At 37.3% G+C, this 16234-nt stretch overlaps 1 protein-coding gene across 4 annotated transcripts in view; it reads left to right on the top strand.

Moving 5' to 3' along the window:
- Window positions 1–6001: 6001 nt before the first annotated feature.
- Window positions 6002–16234, top strand: part of cilp (cartilage intermediate layer protein, nucleotide pyrophosphohydrolase) — a 25185-nt gene continuing 14952 nt past the window's right edge. For 2 of the 4 annotated variants that reach the window (XM_077586426.1, XM_077586407.1), the window contains exon 1: window positions 14922–15807. The gene's annotated coding sequence lies outside the window, so the exon portion shown is untranslated. Of the gene's footprint in view, window positions 6050–7534; window positions 7585–14921; window positions 15808–16234 lie in introns of those variants that run through there. The other 2 variants (XM_077586410.1, XM_077586418.1) reach the window with 2 other exon arrangements.

The following is a 16234-nucleotide window of genomic DNA, read 5'->3' as shown; positions in this document are numbered from 1 at the left end:
TGTCTCCTGAAGGTCAAAGCATGGCTGAGCAACAGATCCTCCTTCCTTTCCCCCCTTTGAATGTTCATGCATTCATTTTCTGAGCCGTTTTATCCTCACAAGCATCGCGGGGGGTGCTGAAGCCTAACCCAGCTGACTACGGGCACCAGGCGGGGTACACGCTGAACTGGTGGCCAGCCAATCGCAGGGCATGAGGAGACAGACCACCATTCATGCTCACACTCATACCCAGGGGCCATTTTGAGTGTTCAATCATCCTACCCTGCATGTTTTTGGAATGTGGGAGGAAACGGGAGTACCCGCAGAAAACCCATGCAATACAGGTGGACTGACCTGGAGAGCTAATATTTATGAAAATAAATACATTATTAAACCTGATCTTTTTTCATCCCATTCCACTCCTCTGTTTTAACAAATGAAAGTGAAAGGATTTCAAGTTGGTCCTTGAGACCTTTGATTTTACGGAAAGTGGCCCTTGAACAAAAATTATGGACAACCCTGACTCAGATGGTCAATGTCATAGCAAATCATTTACTTCTCATGTTTCACGAGCATCTAACATTAATCACTGAAAACAATAATGTATTTTTAGCTTTTACCAAAAATGTTGTTCTTAACGTTCCTTTAAATGCATTTGAAAATGGACAAAACGTAGCATAATGATGTCCTTTCACAATGACCGCCATCATTTTCTAAAGCAGTAGAAATGGGTCTTACATGTAACAATATAGTCACAGAAGAACCTAGGATCCATCATGATAAAAAGATCACTCAATTCCAGAAAATACAACCTTGTCATTGAATTAATTGGCCCAGAACTTAAAGCCGTGGTTTCTAAATTTTATTTTCGCCAGCAATACCCTTTCGGGAATGTAGTAATTCTTTTCACCCCGCTCTTTAAAAAATGTAGTTTTTCAATGAACATGCTCGGTAACATCGTTCATTTCGAATATTTTTTTTTAAAAACACCCACACTCCGATAATCACTGCGGTGCTCACTTTAATAGTTGAGAAAATTACACAGTTGACTTTCAGCAAGTTTTTCTTCTGCCTTTGTAGATGTTTTCAGGCCTTATTCTCAAGCACAAGCGATGCATTTAGATGCCAATAAAAATATATATATTTTTGGGCAAATACAATTGGACTTTGAATGAAGAGACATACCTACGGCCTCCGATGTTGACTTTTTTCACTCCATCTCTACAGTTTTAATGCAAGTAAATCTTACAAAGGATGCTGGTCTTTTATTAAAAGGGATCTGATTGAGGAGGTGGACAAGGGAGTGGCAATGTGAAAAGGTGAACTAGCTGCTAGAAAGGAGAAGCAATGACAAGAAAATGGGGTCAGAGCCTCTTTAAAGATGGATGTTCATGCTGTGTTCAGGTCGAACTCATGTCTGCACAGCAGCAAGAGGATGGTATCCTGAAAGATGAAATGAAAAGCCTTGAAAGTAATCCCTAAAATAATAGACTCCTGTCCGCATCCACTGCTGGATCAATGATGTGCGGGGATGAACAAACCAGAAAGGAGACATCTACTGGAATAGGGTCACTTGCTTATTAATGATTTTTACTAGGTATTGTCCAGAATGTCCATCAGCTTCAATTGCTGTCTATGGCAAAGATCCAACACAAATGGAAAACATATGAAGGCGAGTTGTCTGTCCACTTGGGAAAGTTAATTATCTTCCACTTAGAGGGAAGGAGAAAGGATGTCTGGGACTGTAAGGGGGTCTCGCCCTTAATGAAGTATTCCCAGTAGCTCTGAGTAGGGGCAACAGGGAAGTTCACCAGCAAAGACGCAAGTTGAAAGCATGAGGGACAAAACATAACAAGGTATTCAAGTGGGACAGATACCTCCACAATGCTAGAGGGAAAAGTGAAGAGGATTTTATCCCAGTGGAAACTGTTCCAGTGTTATGGAAATGTACTTTTCAAATGGTGAATTGAAGGTTCATTGTATCCTGTGGTGGGGCCCTTTTCCTTCCCGCCTTGACACATTGAAAGTAAGAAAGAGAAGCTATGTGACAAGCAAAGTGTACAGTCGTCGATCTGTCTGTCTGTCTGTTTTTATTACCGCGAATATTCAACTGGAAGCTGCCCTTTCAAAATGGCAGCAAGACTTTTCCTACATGTGCACTTGAACAATACGATGTTTTCTCTTTGAATGGATCCAAACCTTTTTGCACAGACAAAGTCTGAATTAATAGTTAAAGACTAAAAGGAACTTCTTTAATTTGTGATATACACAGATGTCAGTATAATGGACCAAAAAAAGTCACAATTAGAGAGGGTAAATGTTCTTATGGGTTCACTCTTGGTTATTTTCTCCCAAACGTATACTATTGTTTGAAGAAGAGGAATTCCTTCTCTGTTCGGTTTTGTGAGAGTGCCGCAAGATTTCGACCTGGTCCTAATGGTGTTTTCAATAGAGTGCAGAAAGACACATCTTTTCATCTTTTTGTAGACATCTAAAGTCCATATGTGCTATGTCACACTCCCCTTCGCCATTCCTTCGGCTAAGGAGAAGAGAAGACTGCTTTTGCCAGTTGATCCTAATGTGAAACTAGGTTGTACATTTATTTTAGAATATTGGATTGGATTGGATTGGATTGGATAACTTTATTCATCCCGTATTTGGGAAATTTCATTGTGACAGTAGCAAGAAAAGGCATAGTCATAAGTTAGACACTACAGTCGCAAAGGCCGCAGAACAACAAAGCAAAAGCACAAAGTACAAAGCAAATCAAAGTAAATGGGATCATTAAGAATCACCAAATCAAATCATTAAGACAGAAAAGCAGCAGAAACAAAACGAGCAGGAGTGGACGGAGCTACCGCCACCAGCTGCCACTTGAACGGCGCCATTTTGGTTGCGGTAGCAAAAACGGATACAGACTCAAAAGACGTAAAGTTGGACAAAAACTGGAACCACACACAGCAAGTCTTCCACAAGATGGGTAACTTCTGCAGACTGTGAACGAGGTAGAGAATATGCAGTCACTCTTTCAAGCTTATCCGCATACAGTTTATACATTTGTTTTAGAGTATACAGTTTATACAGTGGTACCTCGAGATACGAGCTTAATCCGTTCTGGGACTGAGCTCGTATGACAAGATTCTCGTAACTCGAGCGGAAGTTTCCCATTGAAATGAATGGGAAACAAATTAATTCGTTCCAACTCTCTGAAAAAAACACCAAAAACAGGATATTGGATTGAAAAAAATGTTTTATTTCTTATAATTCGCCATATATTGACAAAGTAATAAATAACGAGTGGTTTGATAGTAATAATGTGTTTAATAGGAGTAAAATTAGACACATTTCGCGGAGGGTAGACAGCAGCATACACGGAGGCGGGGGGGCTTTATCCACGGCAACAATGCACTCGTAAACGAACAAACAAATTTAAATTAACTTGGATAACTATATACAGACACTCAATGTTTAATGTAACTTCAAACAAAACTAAATTCTAAATTTGTTGTAATCTTTTTTACCTTACGTAGTTCTACGGGTTGACACCACCTGGCCGCTCCGCCGAAGTCTTCAAAACGAACGCATCAAGAGTTGTTTGTTTTTGTCTACCCTTCAAAATATTTCGATAATGTCGCATACAAATGTCATCACAATAGGATAACGCACGAACACTTGCCAACGAGAAATAGTCTTTAAAGAACGATCGCGGGAGCGTCTTGCCTTAGAAAGAATAACAGGAAATACAATAGTTAAGCTTACCCACGTATTGATTGTGGGTAATGAAGTTTTATTCTGAGAAAGGTTCCCATTGCCTTTGGGTGTTGTGTGCACGAGTATACTTCATTACCCAGAAAGCCCTCTTTTTGCCCGCGCGTTGTGCGTTTCCTGGTCGTATGAGAAACTCGTCTGAATTAATCGTTCCGTGCTCGTAGATATTGTTATACACGAAAGATATGCAAAAAAGACCTGGCTTGGTCGCATCACGAAATTTTGATCGCATGACGGGCGAATTATTCGATCGAAATTTCCCTCGTAAGACGAGAATTTTGTATGACGAGCGGTCGTATGACGAGGTACCACTGTACTTTGATCTCAATTTCGGTGGATATAAACAAAATGAATCAAAGCCGTGCGTGTCCTAATTTAGTTTTACTGTTAACCTGTCTAAAGAATTTTTGCCTTGTCTTACCTGATAATCATCAAATAATCAACACGTTTCTTTGTTTTGTTGTCGCCACAATAATATCTTCAAGTTTTTTCTTGGAGGCCAAACCTTAATTAACTTGTTAGAGGCGCCTGCTAGAGCTAGAAAGTGATCTTGTAATGAATGACCCACTGTTGGCACTCAGCCATATTGAATGTAAATTGAGGACTAAAAACTAATGATTACACCAGTGAAATGTCTTTGAAAGTTGGGACGCTTGACCTTGGCATTCAGGTGCCATGTAGTCAATGTGACACCATGATGTACTTGTCATAAAAAGCTCTTGTAGTCTGAGCAATTATTTTATGATCTTGTGAAAATGTTATCAACAGTTCGTTCGATAATGCCACAACTAATTGCTTCAAAGTAAGCACATTTGCCATGAACTGTAATTAGATCATTAGGATTCTGAAGGAGAAATTTAGCGACCCTGCCAGGACCATGTGACATTCACAAGAATGACTTGCTACAGTGACCACTTGTAATGGCATTCATTATCCAAATGTAGGTGGCAAGGTCACAATTGGAGATTTGTATGTGCATTTGCACTAGGCAAATGTGGAAGCCTTTAGACAGTAGTACTGCAGAAAGAAAACAATGTTAGAAACCATAATGTTTAGTATAATACATATAATATAATTGAGGAAATATTTGATGTAAAAGGTGATTCGGTTTTGCCCTTTTTCTTTACAGTTACCATTGTTGACCTTTAAAGACCATCATGATTTAATGATAACCAAGTCACTCCACAGAATAGCTGTAACCTTTTTCCAGAGCTCTTTTTACTGATAAATGACAATGAAGACATTATTTCTTATAGAATTGACTTTTCCATGCCATTGCTCAGACAAACTGCCAGATAGAGACATCTACTGGCAGAGTATGATCACATCTACCAGCCACCATATTTTTCTTTATCTGCCAGTATGTCAAGGATTTTTCATTTTCTCACTTTTAATTCATTTATATCATTGATTTATTCCACCAAACGGTACTACTACTACTAATATTGTCTTTTCAGAATAGAAGCAGCCATAATTCAAGATTAGTATTAGTCAATTTGGTTACAATCATTAACTTTGGGACGTACACAATCATTTGATTTATTTAATAAAGGGACAGAACATATTAATGAAGATTTAGATGGAAATATGTAGGATTAAAACCAAAGGCTAATTTCCATCTTTAGTACCTTGTGCAGGTTGATGTGAAAAACACAAGATAAAATCAATAAGGAAATAATAGGGAGGAGTGGAAAAAAGGACAAAAGACTAGAAAGCAGCATAGAAAAGTATTTCAACTAAACGTTTTAATGTTACAATATATAGTATGTGCCTTCCCAGTAAGGTTTGGTTTTGTTCTTTAGTTTTGGATATGATTTGTTTTTAACACAACAACCCATCACTTTTGATTCAGGTATCACAATAATACTACTAATGAACTTTTTTCTCATTATTTTAAGGGAACTTTCCAATTGATGTATCTGTTACATACTGATTTGGTCAGGTTTTGTGTTTTTTTTTCTCCAAGTGTGACCTGTCCTTGTGATTGTCCATTGAGTTCACCTGTCGTTTCCCCGTGTGTGTGTGTGTGTGTGTGTGTGTGTGTGTGTGTGTGTGTGTGTGTGTGTGTGTGTGTGTGTGTGTGTGTGTGTGTGTGTGTGTGTGTGTGTGTGTGTGTGTGTGTGTGTGTGTGTGTGTGTGTGTGTGTGTGTATCTTCTGCCTCTCATGTGACCCAGGTGTTTCTGATTGTCTCGTCAACCCATGATTGTCTATTTAAAGCCAGTGTATTTGTCAGTAGGTGCAGAATCGTCTGGTGTTCACGCGTGTGCGCCTCATGTCAAGGGCTCGTCCTTTCCTGGCAAGGTTTGGGTTTTTAAGTCATTGTTAATTTTGAGAACCTTTTCAGTCATTAAAACTAAAACTCCTGGTGAGTGAGTTGATGACCATGTTAAAAGTCTGTGCAATTGAAGTCTCATCTCATCTTCTGAACCGCTTTATCCTCATTAGGGTTGCGGGGGTTGCTGGAGCCACTCCCAGCTGTCTCCGGCCCAGAGGCGGGGGACACCCTGAATCGGTGGTCAGCTGATCGCAGGGCACGAGGAGACTGACAACCATTCACGGTCACACTCATATCTAGGGGCAATTTAGAGTGTCCAACCATGCATGTCTTTGGAATGTGGGAGGAAACTGGAGTACCTGGAGGAAACCCACCCAGGCCCGGGGAGAACATGCAAACTCCACACAGATGGACGTGATCTGGATTTGAACCCAGCACCCCATAGGCCAACGTGCTAACCACGTGTCACCGGGCCGTCCCTGCAATTGAAGTCAACATTAGTGAATTATTTGATTGGGCCAAAAGTATTGGCCCGAATATAAGACGACCCCTCTTTTTCGAGACTCAAGTTTGAAAAGACTTTTTGAGCACCAAATTCAATTTTTGAACACAAAATAATGATAGTACATCTGAAACAAATGATTACAACAATGTATTCGAGAGAAAAAGCATGTTATTTTGCCTCATTCAAATCATGCAAAAACTGTAACAAATCTTAATGTCTGAACATTTAAATGAAAACTAAACTGCAATCACATTTGTAAATGAATGGCTTGTTTTTGAAATATAACTTAACCAATGATTACTTAATTTACATTTCAAATTTTGTGTTATCACAATAGATTGGCAATGTATTGTGATAAAACAACAAAATTGCAACAACTGCATCAACTCGAGTCCTGCACCTAGGAGAACCTAATCTAGCCTAATCTTGTACTTGCACTAAAACTACATAGGCTGCTAACCACAGTCACTTTTTATACCTGACTAATTTACCTGATTACTTATGTTGACTGCTTAGTAGTTATTTATTCCCTATTTATTGATTATTTGTGTGCACTTCATGGTGAAGCTTTAAATCTAATGAAACTTGTAAAATTACAAAGGCATTATATTCAATTAACCATTTAGTGTTCAGCAATTAGTTTAGTTCAGCATTAGTGCAAGCAGTATATTGCTCACATCAAGCATTGCAAAGGAGAATCTGGATGATTTTCATTTCCAAATAACAAAATAACTCGCCATGTAGTAATGGCTGGCTAAGGCTAAAATCAAGGTGGGAAAACAAACTTTTTTTCTATTTAGATAGCTTCCAGATGTGGGATAGGCAGCTGTTAAAGTTTCCATGCTGCAACAAAATCTTTGTGCATACTATTGTGACTGTGGTATAATTGAAAATCAGTAAATTAAACAAGTAAAATATTTCAAGTAGCTCCCTCAGTGATTGTTTCATCCTACTTAAACCCAGAGTGCTTTCACACCTTTTTTTTTTTTAGAGGGCACTGTTAGGTTTGGCATTCACCTTTTCAAATCCATGAGGAAAGCAACTATACAATGAAAGGTAATTTCAAAAATTATTGCATCTGTCACTCATGTTATCAATCATAATGCACTGTACTGTGGTGCAGCAGGTATGATTGTGGAAACCGTAAAAGGACATTCTTTCATGCAATAAGAGAATTTACCTCACCTTTCTGGTCATGGATAGTTTTATTGTATGTGTAATGTGGCTAGTTTGACGCCCTTTTTTTAAATAATGGTGTTGTTCAATTAAATTGCCCTAGCTGAGTTGTCTTGGCATCAATTTACAGTCCTACCAAAGACTATGCAAGGTTTTGTCATGAGTTTGCCAAACTTCTACTATTGTCTGGATTGATTTTTAACAGCATGTGACTGTTCCAAAACATGAGTACACACATTGGAATTAACTATTACATCCAAAAGTCTAAATATATCTGAGGTTAGGTTACCATTCTTGTCAATTTGAAAAAAGGGGGAGTAGAGCTTATCAAATTGAATTGAATGCTTTTATTGTCATTGTACAAGTATAATGAGATTTAAAGCTTTCACCACATAGTGCACAAATAACAACAGACAAATAAATAATAAATAAGTAGTCCAAGTGAGGTCAGTAGAGTGAAGCGGGCCTGTTCCGCCTGAAGTTCAAGATGAGTTTTATGGTTTTTGTAGACGTTCAGCGTCAAGTCGCACCACCCACTGAGTCTATGGACGCAACACCAAACAAGCAGACACATAGAAAATCAATATATAGTAGAGATAAAAAAATAAATAATAAATAATAAACATATGAGTAGTCCAAGTGAGGTCAGCAGAGTGGAGTGGGTTAGTTCCGTATGAAGTCCAGGAGTTCCACGGTTGTGGAGATGTTCAGCGCCTAGTTGCACCACTCGCTGAGTCTATGGACGCAACAACAAACAAGCAAACGCAAAAAATCAATACAGTGGTACCTCGACCATACGAGAATATCAAAATACGAGCTCAGTCCCGGAACGAATTAAGCTCGTATCTCGAGGTACCACTGTATACAGTAATGATAAATGAATAATCACTACATAGTAATGATAAATAAATAATCACGAAATCGTAATAGATAAATAAATGGTCAACTTTTGACATAAGTAGTAGTAATAAGTCTTGATTAGGTCCTAGGTGCAGAACTCGAGTTGAGTATGGTGACAGCTCTTGGGAAGAAACTGTCCTTGAGTCTGTTTGTCTAGGCAGTTGTAGCTCTGTAGTACCTTCCAGAATCATTATTAAAAATTATCAGGAACTTCATTCATTTTCCATACCGCTTATCCTCATAAGGGTTGCAGGGGATGCTGGAGCCCATCTAGGTTAACTATGGGCACCAGGCAAGGAACACTAAATTGCTGACAACCATTTCCTTACACTCATACCTAGAGGCAATTTGGAGTGTCTAACTAGCCTACCATGCATGTCTTTGGGATGTGGGAGGAAACTGGAATACCTGGAGAAAACTCACATAAGCCTTGGGAGAACATGCAAAGCCTGGACAGAAAGGTCTGGATCTGGAATCAAACCCTCGATCCCAGAACTATGAGGTCGACCCGCTGACAACTCGGGCAACAGGCCGCCTGTTATTAGAATGTGCTAAATGAATTAAAAACTGTGTGTGAATGTCAGTCTGTTTATATGTGTATTGATTGGCTGGCAATTCATTTAGAGCAAGGGTGTCAAACTCGCCTTGGTTCGTGGGCCGCATTAATATCAACTCGAGTTCATGTGAGCCGGACTATTTTAGATATAATAATTTTTTTAATTGAATTAAAAGAACTGGATCAAAAGCTATAAATATTCAGGTTTTTTATAGATCTAAAACAATGTTTGTTAGAGTTTTTTTCTCAGTAAGGGAAAATGTATTTTAATCATTTGTTTTTCATTTCAAAAGGAAACAACATATTTTTTAATTATGTTCAATAATAAAGTGGGAAACTGAAAATATTTATTTTTACAAAATGCTTTTTGAACTAAAAACACAAATAGAAAAAATGGAATAAAAAAATGCAATTATTGATTTTAAAATGGTAAAATCAGGAAATATATTGAACATCTATAATCTTCTAATTTAATCCTAATACAGAAAGTCGGCATTTATGATTTACTTTCTTGGCCGCACAAAATGATGCGGCAGGCCGGATTTGGCCCCTGGGCTGCTGCTTTGACACCTGTGATTTAGAGTGTACCTTGCCTCCAGCCTGTAGAGACCGGGGATAGGCTCTAGCACCCCTGCAGCACTAATAAGGACAAAGAGTCTGAAAAAGTAAGATGAAAGAAAATGAAAATGAATACTTTCTTGTTATTGCCAAATTAAATGAGAGAAGTCAATTGTACAGAGGAACTTGAATCTTTTCTTCTTAAAACTATACACACAAGCAAAATACGCCCAAAGTTCTCAAAATGCAGCAAGATTAGCAACATTTTCCTTGAATTTTCACATGGGGGTGATTAGGATTTCTTCTTTTCCTGCATCTCAAAAGAGCTTCCTGTCTTTGAGTGACTCAACTGAAATGGGAAAAGATTCCTCCATTGAGGAATATATCTTTCTCACAATAAAATTGCAATGGAAAATGGCCAATGTCAAAGTGCCTTAGAGTAGTGAAAACTTATTTTCCTCTCTCGCTGACCAAAAAAATTGAAAATAAATCATCTGTTCACTAGGACATGGAAACATGCTTCAAATGTTTTATTGCTTTTAGTTTTTTTACACCCCTAAATTCTTGCAACTTCTGATTATAGTCTAAAAGACTATAGTTGTTATTGAATCTTAACAAATTATTTCTCTTCACATATACGTAACATAAATTTGTTTACCAAAAATAAGATCAAAAGCCTAAGATGTCCAGCTTGCCCTACAGTTTGTTTAGACTAAAAATAGTCTTTTTAGCTTTATGTCTGGATCATGTGAAATGAACAAACTGGTCCACCAGTTAGGGATGACACGATATATCCGTTAGGATTGATAAATCGATTGTTTAAGCACATTTGCATTAAAATCAATCAAATCACAAAATTGACGATTACGGTATACCCATATATCTGAAAGATGATCATATATGTCTATACGTGATTATCTTTCACCAGCTAAATTGTCAAAAACATCAAAATTGCCTTGTACGTTTCACCAGATTATGCTAAATGTGTCAAAATATATTGGTTTTTAAAGCAATTGAAGACCCTTGGATCACATTGAATTGTGGCAGATGGTATTTTCAGCAAAAAAATATTGTTGAACAATTGATATATCATCATGATATTGATTATTTACACTGTTTAAAGGTATATAGATTTCATATGTTTTGCATTCTTTTTCTTTCAATTTTTATTGCGATGATAACTTAGTAACATCAATATTGCAATGGGTTAGTGGCAGAGATTTGGTACATGTGCTCCACCTTCCAGTACGCTATATAGACGTGTATATATGTATGTACAGTCATACCTCCACTTACGAATGCCTCTAGGTACAACATTTTCAGGTTACAAATTTATATGCAAATGCATGACTCAAGATACAAAAAAGATGCAAGTTACGAAATCCTCCCAAAAAGTAAATGCATTTCCTTATCCGTTATTTTGTTCCGGGTGCATTGATTCTCACTTTAGAGCAGGGGTCTCAAACCGGTCCTCAAAGGGCCGCAGTGGGTGCAGGTTTTCATTCCAACTCAACAAGAGGATACCTTTTGCAAGTGTAATCAGTTAATCAGTTGATTGCAGCCAGGTGCTACTTATTTTAGAAGACACCTGATTGGTTAAAATGTCAGCACTGGATCGGTTGGAACAAAAACCAGGACCCACTGCGGCCCTCGGTGGAATCGGTTTGAGACACCTGCTTTAGAGCATCACTACCCTCTACTGCGCTCTCATTTCATCGCTCTCGTTTTATCTACCACTATCCATGTTTCAAGATTCTCTCTTACATACCTGTCCACCTCGGCTTATTAATGATTGCAATTCACCTCATTAAGCGATTAAAAACTGTACAAATGCAATGCAGGACATTTTTAGACACACACACAGGGCACACGTAAAAGTCTAATGTTGTACAAAGTGGACAGCTTTCGACCCTGGTAGAACGGGCTCTTGCTGCCATCTGGCGGACAAACACAGGTATTACCTCTTCCATTATAACGGCCGAGAGGGAACTATTTTAGCGGCGCTGGGCACATTTTCATATGGTTTATTTATTTTTAGACATTAATAAATAATTTCCTTATAATTTTCTCTCATTTTTGTGTTTCCTCACATCTCAAAATTGGGACACTTTGACCAATTTTTAAGGGTTTAGTTGGTAGTTGTGTGAGGACTGTGGAACCAATTAGATAATTTACATAAACTACACCTACTTACAAAATTTTCAACCTACAAAGAAAGTTCTGGAACCAATTAATTTCGTAAGTAGAGGTACGACCGTATATGCATATATTGTATTCTGACCAAAGGCCCAGAGAATACAGTTATCTTTTCTAATGAAGAGATTTTCTTCATCGCCATATAAAACACTTTCATGCACATATTAACTAATAGGGTCTTTAGAGCTCTTTAATTCCCAGTTCAAGAATAAAATTGGTGACCTCTTGGATAATATATCATCTTGGATGATTCATACATCTCCCAGGTCCGACCCACATGTTTCTCATCTAGTACTTAATTGTCCATGTCTTCATGCTTTACTGAGTTGCGGGAGTCAGCGAGGAAACGGAAAGGAAATGTTTTTAACCTTTTCATGGGATGTGTATACTAAAAATCAAAATTTCCACACTTACAATAGTTTTGTATAGAAGGTATCTCAAGGAATTTCTCACGCCGGGTGTTAACAATATGGCTTAATATCCTGTTCACCAAAATAATAATTGCAAGCCTGAGTTTGCGCTGGCAGCAGTACAAAACAGGTTTTATCTTCCATTTTCCCATGGCTATTTTAGATTTTCAAACAAATGTGACCAAACATTCTTTGTGTTCATTTCATCTGTCGTTCCACATAGTTGTTGAATTGCCTTTACATGCCAAACTGAGTTTAAAGGTGCTACGGCAGGTAATTTTCAAATGATAACTGCTCATATTTTGGACACAAATGCATCCGAAAAAGTATCAGAAAAGGTTTCATGCTGAAATCAGATCCTAACTAGCTTTTCTTTCTCTGCTATCTTGGCCCTGCCCATCCCAAAACCAAAACCTTTTCATACTTTTCATAGGCTTTCTTTTTTCTTGTTGGAGACAGCTGGGATTGGCTCCAGCACCCCTCGCAACCCTAATGAGGACAAAGCGGTTCAGAAAATGAGACGAGAGATTAGATGTGACCATTCTGTCAATTATGTCAACATGTACTATGTAGCTAGGGCAGCAATAGAAAGCTAGAAATGATCAATTCTGGCAGTGATGTCACAACCAGAATTCCTGAAAACATTGGCTGTTCCCTGTTGCATTTTTTTGGGTGGAATATCAATGAAATGGTAAAAGACTGAGATTTGAGAGCAAAATTTGTTTTCTACTTGTAAAATTACATTAGTGCAGTCCTTTTTGACAATCTGAGATGTGGATCTCATTGGTTCATATATTAAAAGCAGGATTGGAAATTCCTTACCACTAACTTGCCATTTGATTTTTTCTGTTGTGATATCTTTAATGAATCATTGAAAAAAATTAAAAACCTGAAAATGACACTATTTATTAATAATGCCTAGTTACAAAAGAAAAATGTGATTGAATCCTTATGCTAAAACATTCATTTCCTAGTAAGAGTCTTAATTAATCCAAGTTTTAGTTAAAACAGTATCATATGATGCCAACTGCAAATTTTGTCTGCCTTACTCTGTGGTTTACCAACTCAAAGTGCTACATCAATTCCCCACCGTACACGTGTCCTGGCACGTCTTTATTCTTTAACATGTCCTCCATTTACTAGGTATGAACACACACACCAGGATTTGCAGTTTATTCCCAGATGTCTGTGAGCAATGCAGAATGTTCTAACATTAAGCTGCATCACAAAAAGGATTTCTAAACAAAAATAATTCAAAAAAATACAGTAATCCCTCGATTATCGCGGTTAATGTAGACCAGACATGGCCGCGATAAACGGAAAAACCGCGAAGTAGGGTCACCCCAATTAAAAATATTTTTTTTACTTCATTGCTGAGTCCTAGTAGCAAGCGGAGGACAGGGGAGTGGCTTCCGCTTGCGAGTTTCAGTGTGGACATTCACATTTTTTATGAACTTACAAAAAAAATTTAATTAACATTTCCCCCAGACGAAAAAAAACGTGATGTAGTAAAGCCGCGATAGTTGAAGCTGCGATATTGGAGGGATTACTGTAGTCTGGCTTTGGCAGCTATTGTTTCTGAACTCAAAGGTCTTCAATTCAATTCCCCATGTGTACTGGGACATATTTTTTCCGTAATATGTCCTCCATTTACTAGGTACACACAAACACACACCATGTTTTTCACTTTATTCCCAGCTGTCTGTGAACAATGCAGAATGTTCTAACATTAAGATGCATCACAACAAGGATTCCTAAACAAGAATTTAAAAAAAATGGTCTGGCTTTGTCATCTAATGTTTCTGAACAGAATAAACAGTGGGAACAATGAGACCAACCTGAGCTTTCGGAGTTGGTTCTTCAGAGTGGTGAGAAGGAAAAAGATTAGACAGAGAGCACTTGTGGTTGATGTTGGCTATTTTAATGACTCTACCAGTGAAAGTATGCATAGCGGCCTCTGCTTCTGTCATTAGGGGCCTGCCAAGCGTGGTAAAAGGGAGAAAGCTAACATTACATCCGCTAGGTCTTTTTAGGAAAATTAAGAAAAGAATTGGGGAACTACATACCAATTTTATTACAACTCTGACAGAAAATCATTTACTCAGTACATTTGAAATAGTATTGATTCAATTGATGAGATTGTTCCTAATACTTATCATTATGTAATGGCATGTATGTATTTGTGTCTGTAGTGTACATACATACATACATACATACATTATATACCACACTATATGCAACAATAGATATTACTGTATATTATTCATTCATCTTCTAAACTGCTTATGACTAATTAAAATACCGTATTTTGTTCTTGTAATTTTGTTCTTTTGCTTTAAAAAAAAGAAGTTAGCTTGAACTTTTCTATAAAATATAGTAGAAAGCAGGTACATTTCTAAAGTATTTGACTTTGAAAGCCGATACATGTTCAATTTATTACATGGTTTCAATCATTTGGTGAGATGAGAGAAAAAAAATAATTGCCTATATTAATTTTGGAAAGTTTCTGTCCAACTTTTAAATAGTATTTGAGCATATTTAGGAGTACTATTTAATCAGGATTTTAGTGGCTATATTATGGTAATTTAGATTTTCAGTATTTTTGTCTCAATTATATTTGAGTACGTTAAGAAGTAGTTAGATTAGTACTTTTAAGGAGTTGATTTATGGTTTTCTTAACAAGTATTTGTGTATATAGAGCAGTATTTACATAAATTTCTGTGTTACAGCAAAATTAAGAGTACTTTGGTCACATTTGAGTACTAATCGTATTCAAGTCATATTGTATAGGCTCTATGCCAATGTGCAGTATTAATTTTGGTAGTATTTGCCAAGTGTTTTTAAGGTAGTGCATAATGTAAAACGTTAGTGAAACAAATGCCTTGATACGTTTTGCTGTTTTGTATTATGAGGTGAACAAATTGAATCAATCTCAAATGGACTGACTTTTGGCTTATCCTAAATGCTATCATTGTTCGTCTGGTCATCAGTTTTCACTGAATAATTGTGTTCAAATATTCTCCCTGGTCTTGCATGGTTTTTTTTCCGTGCACTCCAGTTTCCTCCCATGTCCCAAAAACATGCATAGTAGACTGATTGGACTGAATAAATGAATTAATTTAATTACCTAATCATGATTGATCCTGTATTTCAATACCACTTTCGTGTGTTTAAATATCTTATTTAGAAAAATTTGACCAGGAGAATAGTTGCCAGTTTCATAATATCTAAGAAAAATGTTATTTACTGTAGGTCCACCGGGGTCTTGCATAAGTACTACCAATATTAGACATGTAAATACTGCAAGTGATCATTAATGCAGATGTAATGAAGGGACATTGTGGCACAATGCCAAGAGAGGAAGGAGCACTGCTACAGGCAGCGCAGTATAAAAGACAGACTGGAAGAGTGTGTTCAAGCACACTGAAGAGGATAAGAGACATGAGAAGAGGAACTCGACAAGGAAATACCAGCCACAAGAAGGTAAGGTCTATTTCCATGTATGTTCTATATATGCCTGTGTCAACATTACCCAATGGCTGTTCATGTTAAATGAAAATTAAGGCATCTAGGGGAAAAATCAGAAATTTCCAGATGAGGGGAAATAAACTGTCTAAAGTGTCCAGTTGTTGTAATATTATATATTTTAGTCACCTTTTAAAATGAATTAATTCATGAATTTTTGCTGCATGTGAGGAGCATTTTAAACGTGGTTGCTGGGAATAGTTGCAAATATGCATTGTAACATCTAAATAATTTGATGAATTGGACAAACTACTTGTATTTGTGCAGCTTAAAGAAATATACAAACTTTAGTGTGGGAATTGCTCATTGGTGGATTGAAAATTGTTTGTGAGGCACCTCTGAAAAATGGTGATAGCTAACACAGATGTGAAATCTGAGTGGGGGC

This window comes from Stigmatopora argus, chromosome 2 (assembly GCF_051989625.1).
Source record: "Stigmatopora argus isolate UIUO_Sarg chromosome 2, RoL_Sarg_1.0, whole genome shotgun sequence".
In the NCBI taxonomy this organism is placed as follows: Eukaryota; Metazoa; Chordata; class Actinopteri; order Syngnathiformes; family Syngnathidae; genus Stigmatopora; species Stigmatopora argus.
This window is presented reverse-complemented; position numbering and strand designations above follow the sequence as displayed.